The sequence below is a fragment of the Podarcis liolepis genome (assembly GCF_965112155.1).
Source record: "Podarcis liolepis genome assembly, chromosome: 2".
NCBI classification, from domain to species: Eukaryota; Metazoa; Chordata; class Lepidosauria; order Squamata; family Lacertidae; genus Podarcis; species Podarcis liolepis.
Window position 1 is genome coordinate 50591953 of NC_139555.1, and position 17859 is coordinate 50609811.

Consider the following 17859-nt stretch of genomic DNA (forward strand, 5'->3'; position numbering starts at 1 on the left):
TTATTAATATAGCATATTTATAAACATGGCACTTTACAAATAACAGGTATGACAGGAGCCTGCAAAATTGAAATAAATACCATGCTAATTTTACAGGAAAAGAGTTGCCAGAACCCACCATAAACGCCTCCTTTGTTCTCTTGTCATGGCAATGGCACCTACTTGAGAGGTGCCAGAACTGAGTAATGGCACGTTCTGGCTGAAAAGAACTCCGAATACATATATAATAAATACAATAAATAAATAAATAAATATGCACCTAGCATTTTTGGCACCACAAGATTCTTTTGATAATTTTGATGCCACAGACTAACTTGGCTCCACCTCTGCCTTCTGGCCGAACACTGAAATGGCAAATGAGGCTATAAAGCCTGCCTCTTGCTCTATTTATGAACACTCTGATATTATACATACAAAGCTTCTGTATTTTGCTTAATCTAAATCCCTGCGGAGCTTGGCAGCGGAGGAATATATAAGTCCATGGAAACAGTTGGTATTAAATCTCATCTCTGGTATAATCTGTGGCTCTGGGGGCTTTGGTGATGTGCCCAGATGTTGCTTTGGGTTGACAGGGTTCATATCCTAGCCTAGCCCCATTCAACCAGCCCTGGGAGTCATGTTCAGGGAACACGCCTGGAGCATTCTGGTTCCTAAAGGAGGGGAAAGAATTGTCTGTTCTTTTCTGCACAGTGGAGGATTTGCAGCTCCAATGAACTGGGGCTACACTGGGTCTAAAGAGAGACTATGCATTCATGAGCTGGGGAAATGCTGGAAACTAACTGGAGGGTTGGGAGGCAGGCAGGAGGACATGGGGTGGGGCCAACCAGAACTCGCTCTCCCAGGCTTGCCTAGCTTTGTTCTTTTCACCTGCGGTGTGTTGCATTCATTCGCCAGCCCTGCAGACACCTCACCTGGGTGTGTCCCACTTGCGCTGTACAAAGTTGAGTCAGCAGCTGCCACTGGAACGCTGATATCCATTAACCCCCAGGATGCTGGCTTTTTGTTAGGGTTCTAGTCAAACACAGGGCCATGGCTTTGCAACTGCTCCAAAAACAACTCTCTGTTGTGGATGGAGGGAGAGTGGGTGGGAATAGCCCTGGTCAGCCTCAGAAGGCTTCTAAGTAACGCACAAGAGTGGCAGACCTGTGCCTTCAAACGTGAGCCTGATCTAGTCACATGGGAACCCAGGACATGAGAAGCTGCCTTATACTGAGTCAGATTACTGGTCTACCGAGCTCAGAATTGGTTAGACGTTAGAGATTGAACTTGGGACCTTTTGGATGCCAAGCAGGGACTTTGCCGAACTGATCTATGGCCTTCAATGTGAGCCTGTTCCAGCCAAGTTCAAAGCAGAGTGGAGGGTTGATGTGATTTATGGGAGTTGTAGCCCCCAAAATCTGGAGGACACCAGGTTGGGGAAGGCTGGCTGGCTCGATACATACATACATAGAGAGATGTCTATATGGCCATGAAGGGCTGTGTCCCAAGGCTCTCTTGCCCTTCCCAAATTGGACGTAACCTGGCAAGGGCATTTCTGCTCAGGTGACCTGGGGAACCAGCCCAGCTGGTAATGCCAATGTCTCAGCGTTTCCTGGGAATGAGTCACAAGGAGCCGATCCTTAAAGCCCCGCCCCTGGTGGTTTCCCATGATCAAGTGAAAGGTCCAGGCATAATGCTTTTAATAGGATCAAACTGAAAATCACAAAGGAGTACACAAGCTTTCAAGCTTGACATGGTTTTTGTGCTGCCTACAATGGTTAATGTTACAATAAGCCTCTGATTTACCTCACTGAGTAAACCTGTGTCTGGCCTGTACCACGTAGCAAGAGAGGAAGTTGCCTTATAGTGCCTCACCCAGGTTTCAGGCAGGGAGTCTTTTTCCCAGCCCTACCTGGAATCATCAGGGGCCTTATGCCTGCAAGGCAGCCTATGGTTGGGACTCACATGTAGGAATGTTCATCCATACGAAAAAATAAATCCTGCCAGAGTGAAAGGAATATTCCTGTAACACATACACTCAAGGGCTCAAGTATACTATACTTCTGAATACTATGGAAGCAGGAGGTGGGAGCACATGGAAGCTACAAACAACCGAAGAAACAGGAGTTGCAAAGTGTCACAGTGTGTTTGAGCAACAGGCAGTTAAGTGCAGGGGTGGAGTTAATGTTGCTCTCTGTCAGAACTTCCGTCACAAATCACACATAATAGGTGCCTGCGACACTTCCTGGGTACACCAATGCAATCCACTCCAGACTTGCAAAACTGTACATCGGGGAGACGCGTCACACAAAACCTTGTAATCTGACGCCTTGCATCATGCATTCTCCCTCCCACAAACTGGTCAAAATGTATGTGGTCTGTGAACTGTGCATGGCAAAGGAACACACAAGAAGCAACCTCCCCGCATGAGAGTGTCTCTAGAGATCTACTGCCCTTCCAGTGCCAGCCTGCATTGCTCTTGTCCCAAGCACCAGAATCTGCCCACGTTTTGGTTCAGGGCAGGCCGGCAACGTCACCTGGTGTTCATGTGATGCCTCTGCAGAGGACGAAATAGCTAGATACCCCTCTCATCATTGACGTGACCGTGGAAACTCAGCCAGGTGGGCGGGGTATAAATAATAAATTATTATTACATTATTATGCAGAGGCTATGTAACATGAGGACTCAAGCTGTAGTTCCCTTGAATAATTACGCTGTGTATTCTTCCCATTATGAATACATGTCTGTTTCATTCTCTTGCACACGGCTCCTCTTTGCCTCATTTGCTGCACTTCACTTTGGATGCTGATCCTCTTCTCCTTTACAGAGATTTCCCAGAACAGTGTACTCCCTGTGCTGTTCTCTCTGCCCACCCACTCTGGGTTTTAATCCCTGTCCACTTTTTTTTCACTTTTGTTAATTCCCCCACTCCCTTTTCTTGATCTGTGTTTCTGCTTTCCAGTTTCGTCCAGATTTTATTTTTCTTGCTGGCTTCTTTTTAACCCCGAGACTAGAAATGATTATTTGGCTTTTCCAAATAAGTCAGTGAATTTATAAACAGGCGCTCACACCTAAAGGCCATTGTGGAGGCTTAGCTGCAATAATGTGTAACTGAAAAGACATGGCGCAGTCTCTGTAGCAAGGTGTCAGTTCTGAAGCAGCATGGGGAAGCCCAGTCCTTTGGGGCAAATTAGGGCTGCCAGGGGCCTTACTTGACCCATGAAGCTATTCCCCGCACTCATCCATGCCAACCTTCCCACATCAGACACCAGGTTTCGAGCAGGTAAAGCTGCAGCTGCAAAGGAACAATCAGGAGTGCTAGAGAGAAGTCCCAATTGCTCCTCTGCAAGCAGGCCTTACCTTCAGGGCCTTACAATGTAAATCATGCTGGAATTGGCTCCTTAGTGGAGCCAATCTCTGTTGCAAGCAGGGCTTGCATACTTCCTTTATATCCCTTATTGAAATCCATACACAGGATGCAAAGGATTTCCCTTTGCAGCTGAGGCTCGATTCAAGTCACACTTGCAAAGGAAGAAAACAAAGAAATGGGAGCATACTCTTAAATTTGGGTTTCAAATCCTTTCACTGGAAGTTAAGTTAAAGGCATCATGTGATGGACAAGTGGGCTGTGCTAACCCCCGCCTCCACCGTCAAAGTGGCTCACATGGGGAAGGGAGTTCAGGAGCTGGCTTAGATGTTTCCCATTATTGCAGTATACACACATATGCTACAGATATGTGTGCTTGTACCATGCAGGCATGCATGTACGTAATGAGATTCCTTTGCCATCCCCTTTTCTCCTCACCATCATCTCTCCCACTCTACCCTGCCTCCACCTTTACATAACAATGGCACTTTGGTATTAATATGACCTGAACTAGCCAATATGCTGAAGGGGCTTGAACTGGGTTTAGATATGGAAAGCCACAATCCAGATCCTCACTTACCTATGAAGCTCATTTGGGTGGCCTTAGGCAGGTCACTGTTTGCCATCCTAACAGACCTGTTAGGGTTACTGTGATGCATCTCAAAGCTTCTGGAAGAAAAGTTTGGAAGCAGCGAATAATACCTAATGTACTGTTTACATGGAATAAAGCTTTCCAGCCCCACTCACTACTTTTGTCTTCTCCCTAGTCAATCTTCATTCTCTCAGGGGACATTGCCTCATTCTAAGGAGACTCTGTGCACTTTTCCATTGCTAGAATACACACTCCGTTTCTAGCAAATTCTGCAAGCATTGACAATCTTTCTATAGCAAGGCAACCCCTGCCGCCTTCTGTTATGTGGGGATAGCACAGCTGGTGTATACTGTTTTAATGGCATCATTTTATAACAACCGGTGGTGTCGGGATTTCAAAGATTCCTGCAATCCCCTCTGAAGCCACTGAGTGCCACTGGTTTTCCATTTAAAACCTCTTCTGCAGGGATGATTTTAAAACAATCCCTATAGTATGCCTTATAACTGAGGAAACAGCTGGATGTGCTGTGATCCCCAAATAGTTTGGTGCTGCTCTATAGATTGATGATTTCCCCCGGGGGTTTTGTATTGAAATCTATTCAACTTTCCTCACTCAAATTGGCAAGGTCTGTTTTATAGTTGGGTCACGTGAACCTGCCTGCTTCATTGAGTAGTGAGGTAGACAGGACACTCTGATTTTTAGATATTCAAGATGCTCATTCTTCTCTACCACCAGATTTGTCTTCAGCTGAAGGCTATGGGAAATGAAGGTCATGTAGCTTAGGACCTTAGCCCCTTCTGATTTACTGTACCATCTGAAGTTTTTATTAAAGAAATCTGGAGGGCCTCAGTGAGATTTTCTGTTGGAAGTAATTTGCAGCCTCCAGGGCTTCTCTTCTATTTGCCAGATGGGTTTAGCATTGCACGTGTAGTTGGCATCTGCAGCTCCCTCTGTTCACAAAACACACCATGCCCAAGGAACATGCGGAAGAGGGTAAAGATTGCATCCACTTCCCCAGCCTGATGTGTGTTTGATGGAACTTGTGAATAGACCCTGTGTGAATACAAACTCTGCATGTAGGCCAGGAATCCTACATAATCTGTCCCTCCAACTCCTCCAAAAGACACAGGGAGTTTTGCTTTTGGTTTTCCGGTGCATGCAACTCTCTGATGTGCTGCGAATTGATCATATAAGCTCACTAACTTAACTCTGCATAGTTTGTAAAAGCGTTTGAATGTTAGCGAAGTGAATGAGGATTAACCACGTCCAACCGAGATGCACAATTGCCCGTAGTATGAAGGGAAGCACTTCCTGCTTCAAATGAGGAATGTGTGCTCTTTCCCCTAACTCTGGCCAGGCCTAATCTAGGCCAGTGATGAGTCTGCCATTGGGATCAAGGGGCTGCCAACTCAGCAGAGAAAGAGAGAGAGGCTGGTATTGTCTATCTTGGCTTTTGCAGCGGCCCACAAAGTGCCTTTTAAAACAAAAGACTCAATCTGCTGTGTCATGTGCGTGTTGCTATATTAGTCTCCCTTGACTTCAGTCAGCTCAGGTTTCTATTTGCAGCCTGTTCATTTTGCCGCTGTTCTGAAGTGAGGGTGCCTGACTCCACATAAAACAAACACAAAAAGCTCACAGAAGCTGCACAAGCTCAGAGATTTATTGACAGAGAGATGGTTGAATTGGTCATGATCAGTTTATCTCAATTTCTCATTTTCTCATTTTTCCAGTCTTAAACTCAGTTCTACATATTTCCGCATCAGGTTTTGATATTTTAAAGAGTTTTCGGGAAAATCCAGCATTTTAGTGCAAATTGCTCCGAATATTCACACATTGATATGAAAGCTTGCCTAATATACATATTTTGGCAAAGCAATTTACCCTAATATAAAACATGTTTTTGTGTTATTTTCACGGTTACAGGAATTTTAGGCACACTTCACCCCAGCATGTTTTGTACACATTACTTGGCTGGAGAACTGCATTGCGAATTTTGGGAAAGTGCTAATTTCTACGGATGGCTGTGTTTCAGTTTGCATATTATTTCAGAAAGTGTGAATTAGAATTAGGCATGCTTGCCTTTCAGTGCAACCTGAATCAAATCCCCACTGCATAGATGTAGCAGTGCTCAGCTAGCACAGAAGGGGTACCACTCAGGGATTAAACCACGTTGTGTTTACAGTTGTTATGTGGTGGCATTTCCTGGGTAGGATCTGGAGCTAGAGCAGTATTGCTCAGGGCAGAGCACTACTGTACCAAGCTCATCCAGAAGGAACATTTAATTCACAAAATGTTTTGCAATCCACCAGGGCAGCAGAAACTTTTCACTTGCCTGGTTTTAGGAAGGCAGAGGATGTGGAGGATCATGATGGGACAACACTTTCGTTCAGCACATCTAAGGAGCAATGATGTTATTTCTCTACACCCCAACCAGTGCAGAGCTGAGTGAGATAGAAGCCCAAACGCCATTTCCTAGATGGTGGAATACAGGAAGCTCCTCCAGGGATCAGTGTTGTGAAGGGACAGGTTTCCTTTTAAAAAAAAATTATTTATGCATTTTACATATCTTAATACATCAGTTATACAGTTGCCATCGTTTATCTTACACTCCTTGACTTCCACACACATCCCTCCGTGGGGTCCTCCTTAGTCCTTGTTAAGCCGTATCTCCTTAATTATCACCCCTCTTCTACTTATTTTAACTACTGCTCATATATCTAACTCCACTTGGAAGCTCATCTGATGGTTATATATTTTTAAATATTTGCCAAAGTATTCCTGCTCTTCTTTTATATCCGACTCATCTTGATTTCTTATCTTTGCAGTCAACATTGCTAGCTCCACATATTCTATTAGCTTATTCTGCCAGAATGGCAGAGGGTACATGTTCCCAAGTTTGGGGGCTTGCTGGTCTGCGACACAAAGGCCATGATTCCTCCCCATTTTCCAGTTAGCCCCAAACCAAGCAAACAGTGAACACTGCCCTGTGAACAAATCTTTTTCTCTTTGCTGCGTGGTTGCTTTTCTTCACTCCTGGAAGCCTGATGTGATTTGGAACCGCCTGCCATGAGGTCACATAACAGGAGTGACTCCGGTCTGCTGGTGTTTTGGGAGCTGAATGACTGCAGCCCTTTGCTTGAAGTCGTCTCCATTTCCCATGTGCTCTCAAATGGCTTCTCTGGGGTGAGAAAAATGGAAGATGGTATCTCCAGCTGCTGAGCTGTGACCCCAAGAACAGTATTTCCAGGAATCCCCCTCTTATCATCTAAGGGATTCCTGGGAAAACTGGACCCCGAGGACACAGTGTGGGTTGGGCTGACAGCAAGGATAGCCTTCAGTTTGTTCCTTCACATCCTGCTGCAGGTTGAGCTTTTCTTATGTGATGCTGCTAAGACAGACCTCAAATGGAAGAGCATTTTTGCTTAGGCTCAATGCTCAGTATTGCCACTTGGTGGTGCCTTTGAGGAAGCGCTGGGCTGTTTTCCAAAGCATGAGCACTCAAAGAAAAAACACATCACACACCTCTTGGTAAAAGGAAGCAGCAGCGGTGGCGGGGATTTGTTATAAAAAGCATATTCTCTGTATGCAGATATGAACATATAAGGTGTGCACTATGACACAAATGCTCCCCAAAGGGATGTTATTCTGCAGACCACCACTTTCTGGGCAGCAACAAAGAGCCCCCTCTCTGCATATAATATTTCCTATAAGCAGTTGTTGTCTCCAGAGTGCTCTTCATGATTAGCCTTCAGCCCTTGCAGCCAAAGTCCAGTTGAATTCTTCTGCCCTCTGGATCAATTCAGTAGAAATACCTGCCAGGGCTCTCTGGCTCCACGCAGGAGGAGAGGTAAGTTTCCCTTCCGTTGTATTGTTCCTCCCTTCCCGAGCTACAGTGCTTCATCTCAGACTCACAACTGACCAGAGATGCAGCACTGCACCTTGGGCTGGGAGACATCGAAGGTCTTCTTGTTTTCATCCATCTGTCAGGCAACCTCCTCTCACAAGAGCTATCATGAGGGAAGGAAGGAAGGTGCAGAGAAGAACAACAACAGGATTTGGGTAGGCTGTTGGTTTGCCCCCTTTCTCTACCACCAAGCAACCTTTCCCATATCAAGTCCCCTTCTGAGGGACCCTGAGCATCTGTTAGAGCACCCAAAGGATTCTGAGGGCATATTCTAGGGTGTTCTTTCGGTTCATGCAGGGTGTTAGCCTAGGTCTGATCAAACTCTCTCTTGGAGTCAAAGCTGATACAAGGAGATTTTATGCCTTGTGTCAGGACTTATCCACACTTAACATGCCCTCCAACAACTTAAAGCCAAAATCCGGGAAGCCACCTTCTCAGACACCATCTTCCCATTTTTTTATCGCAAGAGCACAGAGGCCATTTGGGCTGCTGTGATACCACATGCCTTTGAACGGCAGTTTCATCCCCCCAAAGTGTTTTTTTTCAGGTACAGCACCCAAAAACACACATTTTGGGGGCAAGAACGCAGTCTCTCCAAAAGCACTTTTTCAGGGGGAGAAATCACACGAAATAATGACAACCAAAATGGCCACTGTTCTCTCGCGATAAAAAATGGGATGTCCCAGTTTTCTTGGGACACGTTAGTGTCTAAGCATTCTTTTTTTGGTCCTAGAACTATGCCCTGTGAAAACCTGCTCTTTAAATGACAATTTGGTTTTTCCACAGATTGTCGTTTGCTCTGAATCAGCTTCAGAGAGCAGGTTTTCGTGGGGAAAGCTCTGGGGCAAAAAAAAAAAAAAAAAAAAAGGCACTCAGATACGGTGCTTTAAATTGTGGACCTTGCCTGGAAAGAGTGAGTCAAAAGGTAAGTGTGGATAAGCCCTTACTTGAAGCAAGGCTGCAGAGAGATGGTGGAACCTGGACGTCCTGTCAGATGGTGATGGGGAACCTTTGGCCATTTAGATGGGGTAGGGCTCTTATCAGCCCCAGTTGGCAAATAGGCAGGGGTTCTGGTATTCCAGCACCCATGCTGCAGGACATTTTATAGGGATCTAGATGACATAGAGCTACTTGGAAAATCCCCAGTGCATCAAGGCCATATCTATCTAGGTGCTCACACACAATTCAGGTATGTTTACCGAAAAGTTAATCTCAAGGTAATTATTTTTTAGGGAGCTGGTATTGGGGCTAGCATGTTGCAAACTGATCATGGAGCCCCAGTTTAAAATCATCTACCAGCCGGAAAGATCTTATGGGTTGAACTTGGCCCTTTTGCTTTCTCTTAGCCTCACCCATCTCTGAGGGTTGTTGTGAGGGTTAAAAGGGGTAACTGTAATTGTTATCCTGAACTCTTTGAAGGAAAAACAAGATTAAAAAAAATGTGCTGGAAAGCCTTTCCTAAATCCATTGCTATATTACAGGCCTACCAAGGAACTATCACCCAAGACAATAATGGGACATTTGGCCAGGAGCTGTTGCTGCTCAGAACAAAAGCAGATTACTGTTGGCACTGTGAATGTTTCGGGCATGAAAACTGAGCTCAGTGGAGATTCTGCCAAGGCAATTACAGTGATTTTTGCACAATCGGCTTTTTGTGCACATGCATTTGTCTTCCAGTGGTAACGGACAATCCACTTGCTTTCTCTTAGGATGGAGCTTTCGTTGCAAGGATCTACCTTTATTGGAGTTACTAAAATGCTATATTTTTATTCAAGGATAATGCAGTGCATTTTCTACACAATGCATTCACAGCTGGCATGAATTATGCTTGCATTTGGTAGGTATAGTTTGACATTGATGCTAACAAGCTAGATAATTTATGGTACACTGTCAGGCTGACATTTCAGCCACCTTGGGGATCCTTAGCTATGCTTGGCTTTGCCCTACAATGGGACAGGAAGTCAGATGTGAGATAACCAGCTGGATAGCTGTATTCTTAGAAATGAATAAGTTACCATAAGAACAAAAATCTGGTTTATGTAAGCTTTCATAGATGCTCCAACGATGTATTGGTCATGTTGCATTTAGAAGCTATGCTTGACCTCTGGCCATTCAAGGACCAGACGCAAGTCCGGGAACTGATAAAATCCAGGGTGCAGTTAGGAGCTAGTGACACCAAGCTAATATTAAGACCTTTCTACCTTCGGGGGAAATTTGTGAGGGTCTTGTGCTCAGGTATGAGGTGGGTCAAAGAACTGAGGCCAAATTGGGCTTGTTTGAGGCAAATTCTGCAGTTTAAATGTGTTGTTAGTCCCATAAAAGGGTAACCAAATGAAGAGTTCACCACCTACTAGACCCAGTAATTCTACTCTGGCATAACTTTGACATAGTCAAAATATTTCTTCAGTCTTTTCATTTAGATAGGGAACCTCTGTTTTGTTAAGCAAACTAACTTCCAAACTCCTGTTTGCTAACTCCTGAGATACCTTGAATGATCACTCATTCGTTACATTAAGATATATCTGTCACTTTAAAAACATTACATATTTATTCATTCCAATTTCATTACAGTTCCATTATACTTAGCTTCACTTTTTCTCATAAGATAAATCAGTCTCTGTAATCAGCCTTTGATCCAAAAGAGATAATTCTGTCTTTCATTCTTGTTTGTAGTAGGATCCTTAGGGGGCTATGATCCGCTTTGCCCAAGAATGGAATAACAGGAGATCAGATATGAGATAACCTTGGTAAAATCATTAAATTCTAAAATTAACCTGCTCATTCTGATTTCCGACCGACTACAGGATGAGCTAAGACTTAGCGGAGACAGTATTGAAAGCCTTTGCATTTTTGTCTATGGGAAAGCTCTGGCATTCTCCTGCAGCGATCCATCTGGCTGAAGTGCCGGCAGGAAGCAGGAGACTCCAGGAGAAGGATCTGGATCGCTCCTAAGGCTTTGTCAACCACTGCAACACCTTCCCCAACATCCCCTTCATGGAACTGAACCACATGCAATCCAGTAGCATCAGTAGCAGCTGGTGGAGTGGAGTGGCATTGCTTACCTGGCTTCCCAACATGGAGGTCACTGGTGGTAACCAAAGAGTTTAGGGGGAGTGGGGAGGCAGAAGAGAGGTTGGTGTGGATGAAGCATCAGGAGTGTGAGGATGGTTCTGCCACTGTGCTTGCACTGTGCTGACCTCCCCACTGCCTCTTAGCTACCAGCAGCAACCTCCACATTGGGCAGCCAGGTAAGCAACAGCCCCTCATCCCACTAAGCCACCTGCTGCTGATGCAATCTGAGAAGGACTCAAGTGGCAAGGAATTAATGGACATTGGAAGAACCTTTATGCATCACTAGAGAAGCAGTAACGTGCCTTGCTGTAGAGCAGGGAGGGGGAACCTGTGCCGCCCCCTCCCCACGATGTTATTGGACTCCAACTCTAGTATCTGATTATTGGCCATTCTGCCTGGAGTTGGATTCAGACAACATCTGGAGTGCCACAGACTGCCCACCCCTGTTGTAAAGGAGAAAATGGGTCCCCAGCTGCGTTACACCTCGAGGAAGCACAGGGATTTCCACTTAAGGGAGTCCTCTCCCGTGAGCGAAGGATGACAGATGGAGTGTGGTCTCCATACCTCCCAACGGAGATGACCATTTGGAAAGCACACGTTGGGGAAGGAGGTGAGCAAGATACCAAACGGTGACTTTCCCAGGCAAAAGCAAACATCCTGTGTGATCCTGACTAGGCACAAAGTATGGTAAACAGAGCATCTGTCATAACCACATCCTTCTGCTGCAGTCCAGCAGCCTCTGTCACCAGGCAGCCAGGAACAAGCACTTCACAACAACCTGACAAGAAGCAGATGGCAGCTCCAGGGGCTGCAGCTCCATCCGGCTCCTTGGCAGCCTCTCCTTCCCCTCTGCTCTAAGCACAGCCCTCAGAAATTATCCCCACCACCCTTCTCCTCCTCCTTCACCAGGCAGACACAGTACAGGGAGAGGTGTGTGCTGTGTGATAGAGAAAGGAAAGGTCTGTCGCTAACTCCAGCAGGGAGAGGGAGAGCAGGGCCCTAATCACCCTTCGAGAAGCAAGGCACTCATGCTTCCAATCATCCTCATGCTTCCAATCATCTCAAAACAGGCAAAAATAGATAGATAGATAGATAGATAGATAGATAGATAGATAGATGATAGATGATAGGTAGACAGACAGGCAGAAAGATAGTCCAGGTTTCTACTCAGTAGGAGAAGAAAACAGCAACCCCCAAACATGACACAATTGGTTTCCGCAGCATTTGCCAGACGCTGGAAGACACTGCTGTATAACATGCAAGCAAAACACCTTTCATCAGGGGTCCTATGAGCTTTCTGGATGCCTGAATTTCACACCGGAATACACACTCCTGTATGTGCTGATGCATTGACCTTCTCTGAAATTACCGGTGTCCATTCAATATGTGCCACATCTGCATCTTTGGTTGGCTTCTGAAAAGGATCTGAGCATTTCTTTCTTTCTTTTGTAGCTCTGATTCCATAGCTGGAGGAAAGGTAGGAGAGACTGGCTTACCAAGTCTTGAGATCATCTGAAAAACTCACCAAAACCTCCCCGATCTGTAAAATCTGTGTTTCAGAAACCCTGCCAAACACAACATTATATCCAGACAGAGAATAGATTTGGGTTGGGAACCGAAAGTTATAGCCAAGTTTGGGAATGAGCCACAATGAGTCAAAGGGACAGGGAGAACGAAAGGACAAGACGTCATTGCCCAAATAGTTTCCAAAAATGATAAATCTCTGCAAACATAAAATGAAAAGCAAAAAAACCACAGCCATTTGTGGAAGGTGACATCTAGTGTTTCTTTTCATCTTCCTAACCTTTGAACCATGCCTCCACCTTAACCCATGCCAGCCATAAACCAAAGCTTGGTTAAGCATACTTTAGATAATTGATTAGAATGGGCTTAGGCATGCCTAGTTCTGTGTTGAACTGTAGCCAGTTCAACTGGCTCAGAGGCCAGTCCACCTCCCCAGGTAACTGTAGGAACTATAGTTCTGTCTGTGAGAAACCTAACGTAGCCAGGAACCAGTCATCAGCAAGCTACATTTCCTAGGATTGTTTACGGCAGGGTTGAGCAGTGTAACATATTGGACCAATAACATCATTACCATCATTACACTCACAATGATATCGTGACCTCATGCACATTTTAAAAGAGAAGCAAAATTGGCTAAAACTAGGTTTTGAAGGACTGACACTAGTCACAGTCTTGCTGTGGACTAGCATCCTGAGCTAGCTTGCCACTGCGACTCTTCCTCAAGATTGGCTGTCCATTGTGCTTTGCAATGCTTCCAATCCTCAGACGTGTGACTGCTTCCCCCAGTAGCCAATCCTGTAAGAGATGCAGAAAAGAAAAGGTATCAGCCAGTGATCCCAAGAGCTACATCAAAAGGGTCAAAGGCATATCCAACTCTGAATTCCCTTGTCTGGACGTGACCTACTGGAGATATCATGGTACTAATTCCCCACCATGAAGCCATGGGAGAAGCAAGTATTTTTCAGGTATCGACAGTGAGGTACAGCAATGGGAAGCCTCAACAATCCCACACAGGAAATGACAACCTCACTTCTCTAATAAGTGCCTGACTCCCTCCATTCACAACACCGTTCACCTCTTCTTGTTCCTGCTGCTTTCATCATATAAAGGAGTTGAACATGAGGAACCATGGAAACCAACCCTATCTCTTAAGATTCATTTTTAAAATGTTACTATTAAATTCATATCCCATCTTTTCTGTACTTCCCTGTTTTATCCTCACAACAACCCTCTGAGGTAGGCCAAGCTGAGGGAAGGCGACTGGCCCAAGGTCACCCAGCCAGCTTCCTGGCTGAGTGAGTTGAACCCTGATCCCCTACCTCCTCGTCCAACACTCTAACCACTGAACCACAATAGCCACCCATGGTAGTTGGGGACGAACAGCTCCAACCCAAACCCACACTTGCCTCATAAGTGGGAGAGCAGAACTAATTCATGCTCAGGGCAAGATGCTGCCATTCTCTCCCTACTGTGTGCTATAGTGTACGAAACTAGCCTAGGACTTTCTGCAGAAAACTGATTAGAGGATACAAACTTAGCTCAAGAGTCCATCTGGTTTAGCACTCCCTTTGCCTCCTACAAAGCTGAACCTGAGGTCCCTGTGAAGCTCAGAGGGTGAGCAACGTTTCTTGTTGTTTGCCCCAGTATCTGATATAAAGTCATATATTGTCTCCGAATATGGAGGTAGCATTTAGCTGTGATGGCTGATACACCTGCTTTCCAGCTATGATACACTTATAAAAGCCTCTACTGCATCCAATAGGTGCAGAATCAGCCACCTCTTTAACATACAATGTAGTCAAGACCACAGGATTTTTCATTTGCACGTGTCGATACTATTCATGCACATCTTCCATGTATACGAACAATTACATTTCACTGAATAATTAGTCTTGCTTTGCATCCTCTCCCCAACCCCCATAACTCGTTTTTCTTATGCATGCGGTCAACTAATCTGTTCTGTATTGCGTACATTGCATTCACCTGAGAAAACTGCACCCTATTGCACATGCTTAGGGTGATTCAAGGTCAGGTAAAGGGATGTGGGTATGGTGGGGTGGCTACCCCAGGGGCTATGCAAAGAGGTATAACGTTGTCCAAACTGAAATGCAAGATTTGTTAATAATGCAGACCAAAATGCATTATGAGTTGTAATGTCTTTGGGCAATGATGGCTGTTTTATCAGAAGAGCTTCTTCTAGTGCACATGGCCCCTTGGAGAAAATACTGTCTTGTAACGAAAATGCTTTAATAGCAAAGAGGAATTGATCTATGCAATGTTACTCCTCTGAAGCTCTTGCTAAATGATGCCAGCGCTAATAACACAGGAGGCAGGCACAGCCCCATCACTTTCAAACAAGTGGACATGGGCGAGAGATGTCAATTTCACTTCTCTTGGTTTCTTATTTTTCCAATCATAAATTAGTTCTTCACATATCTGCAGCAACTTGCATTTAAAAAAACCCTCATAAATTTTCCCCCAGCATGTTTGTGGGAATTTCTCATAATAAACACATTTCTGTATGCATTTTTTACTTATGTACACATTTTTGCAAACACTTTCTTCTCATATAATGCATTTCTGTATGTCATTTTTCACTAATATATTCAATTTTGTGCACACTTTCCCCTAATATATGCATTTTAATAAGCATTGTTTGGTTGGAAAACAACACCGCAAAATTCGGAGGAGTGTGAATTTCAAAGGCTGGCTATGTTTTAGTTCTTGTATTGTTTCAGAAAGTGCAAATTGAACAGATTCAGCTTTAAATGTGAACTGAACTGAATTTATTTCCCATCCCTAACATGAACCAATCAATACCTTTTAGATGTATCTGTTATCCATCTTTGGCCGTTTACATGTTAAAATGCAGCCAGGTTGTTTTTCTCAACTTCAATCAAAGCTGGTTTGAGGGGGGAATGCATCAAAAGGCCAAGTACAGAACTGCTTAGATAGAGAGATAGAGAGATAGAGAGATAGAGAGAGAGATAGAGAGATAGAGCGATAGAGAGATAAAGAGATAGAGAGATAGAGAGATAGAGAGATAGAGAGATAGAGAGATAGAGAGATAGAGAGATAGAGAGATAGAGAGATAGATGATAGATAGAATATGTATAATGATGCATAAATGGCCACCCTATGTGTGTGCTAGATTTGCCACTTCTAAAATTTCCCACAGCTGGAGTACAAAATTCCACTGAATTGGGTTCCTTGTAAATGGCACCCCATGCTATCTGAGGCCAAGCAATGGAGAGGGGTGAGGTGGGTGGAGTGTTGGAGAAGGACACCTTTTTTCCAGGTCTGGAAATCCAGAGTGGCTCCAGCATCTTGTTCCTACAACAGCCATTCAGATGCCTATGTGAAGCCCACGAGTAGGACACGAGCACCACAGCAAGAAACTCTAGGACTTGTGGTGTGAGCAATTAAGGGCCATGTACCTTCCTTAGTAAGAGACCCACTCGCGCAGAAACTACAACTCCCAGAGGTCTCCAGTTCCTGTTGGCATTTCCTATAACATTGAACTACAAGTGGTAGTGTATAGTTAAAGCTATGGTTTTCCCAATAGTGATGTATGGAAGTGAGAGCTGGATTATAAAGAAGGCTGATCGCCAAAGAATTGATGCTTTTGAATTATGGTGCTGGAGGAGACTCTTGAGAATCCCATGGACTGCAAGAAGATCCAACCTATCCATTCTGAAGGAAATCAGCCCTGAGTGCTCACTGGAAGGACAGATCCTGAAGCTGAGGCTCCAATACTTTGGCCACCTCATGAGAAGAGAAGACTCCCTGGAAAAGACCTTGATGTTGGGAAAGATGGAGGGCACAAGGAGAAGGGGACAACAGAGGACGAGATGGTTGGATAGTGTTCTTAAAGCTATCAACTTGAGTTTGACCAAGCTGTGGGAGGCAGTGGAAGACAGGAGTGCCTGGCGTGCTCTGGTCCATGGGGTCATGAAGAGTCGGACATGACTAAATGACTAAACAACAAGTGGCAGACTTCCCTGTGCAGGGCAGGAGTGTCAGTCTGAGGGTCTCATTCCTTCACGGACAACCCTCTGGGGTCAGTGTGCCAGTGGTGGATGGCACCACAAGGAAAAGTGGGTTGAGAAGCAGATGCAGGACCTATATGGAAGGAGAAAGAGCCAACCAGGAGCAGCAGGAGACTTGCAGCAGAAAGAGCTACAAATGCCATAATCGTGACGGACCTTTGATTCTAGAGAAAGTGAGAGCCACTGCTACTGCGGTGGCAGCGGCTGCTGCTATTGTTTACTAAGGCCCCTAAAAGTATTCTTGGCAGAGAGGAAGGACAAGCACCATAACATTCAGGGACATCGAGCTTCCAAGAACAGAAGGTGCCATTGCTGCAAATAGGATTTAGAGAGCACAAAATGTATGCAAGTTCAGAGAACAACTAGTCCCAAGGATTGGGAGCAGTTTTGAAATGGTGTTTGTTGCTTATGTGTAATGAATACTCACAGCCTGGTGCCACATCTGGTTATAAATACAAATCAAGAGGCAAAGGGAGCTAAAGAAGCTAAAGGACACCAATCAATCCTCCCATTTTGTTTAAAATAGATGTTTATGTGAGAGATGGGAGGGAGGCAGTCTGTGACACAAGGTTGTGCCGGGCCCAGATAAGTGATGTTTGGGCCCTGATCCTATCACATCCTGTCCTGCCTAACCCACAAACCCAGCCATGAACGTGACCCATGAGCCTCTCTGGAAAAACAAGAACTCCACATTCTCTCGCTCTCTCCCAGGCCCAAGTCAAGTTCTCAGCTACTGCTTCTGCCCCTTGGGAGGCTGAAGCCGGGGATGGGTTGTCCAGGAACTCTCATGGAATGCCGACCAGCTGAGCAGCCTGCAGTGCATGTGGGGGAAGAGGGGGAGCATCCTCTGGGAAATAATCCCAACCCCTCATGCTGGATGGGAAAGAGTGAGATCCCTCTAGGCAAGTCAGTGTGTCTAACCTTTCAGCTATCCCAGGATGCTATGAGAATACTGAAGAGAGTACACAGTCTGTTTCTGTGGCCCCCTCCTGCTTTTTCCCGTTAGTGGTGCCTGCACAAAAGAGCCCTGGGTCTGGGTAAGAGCCTGCCTGCCTGGTGAGCATGCAGAGAGTCTGCTGCAACAGCAGCCTGCCCAGTGAAGAGAGAGAGCTATTTTGAAAGGTACAGAAACAGGCCTATATTGGGAGCGAGCCAAACCACAATCCCTGGTTCAGATATAATGCTAAGCTAAGGAGCATGGTTTGTTTCTTCCCAGCTTTGGCAGGGTGGAATGAAGCAGATGCAATCTGCTCATATATGGTAACCTGTGGCTTACTGTGACATGCAAACATAGCTGTTGTGGGTCTACAGCTGATGCCAAAGGCAGCTGGTGGTAACATAGGAAGAGGCTACTGGATCAGGCCAGTGTCT

At 45.2% G+C, this 17859-nt stretch overlaps 1 long non-coding RNA gene across 2 annotated transcripts in view; it reads right to left on the bottom strand.

Annotated features, from left to right (window-relative positions):
- Positions 1 to 10368: 10368 nt before the first annotated feature.
- The window catches only part of LOC310696926, a 29484-nt gene continuing 21993 nt past the window's right edge, over positions 10369 to 17859 (bottom strand). For both annotated transcript variants that reach the window (XR_014520789.1, XR_014520790.1), the window contains one exon: positions 10369 to 13234. This is a non-coding gene — a long non-coding RNA (uncharacterized lncRNA). The remainder of the gene's footprint in view (positions 13235 to 17859) is intronic.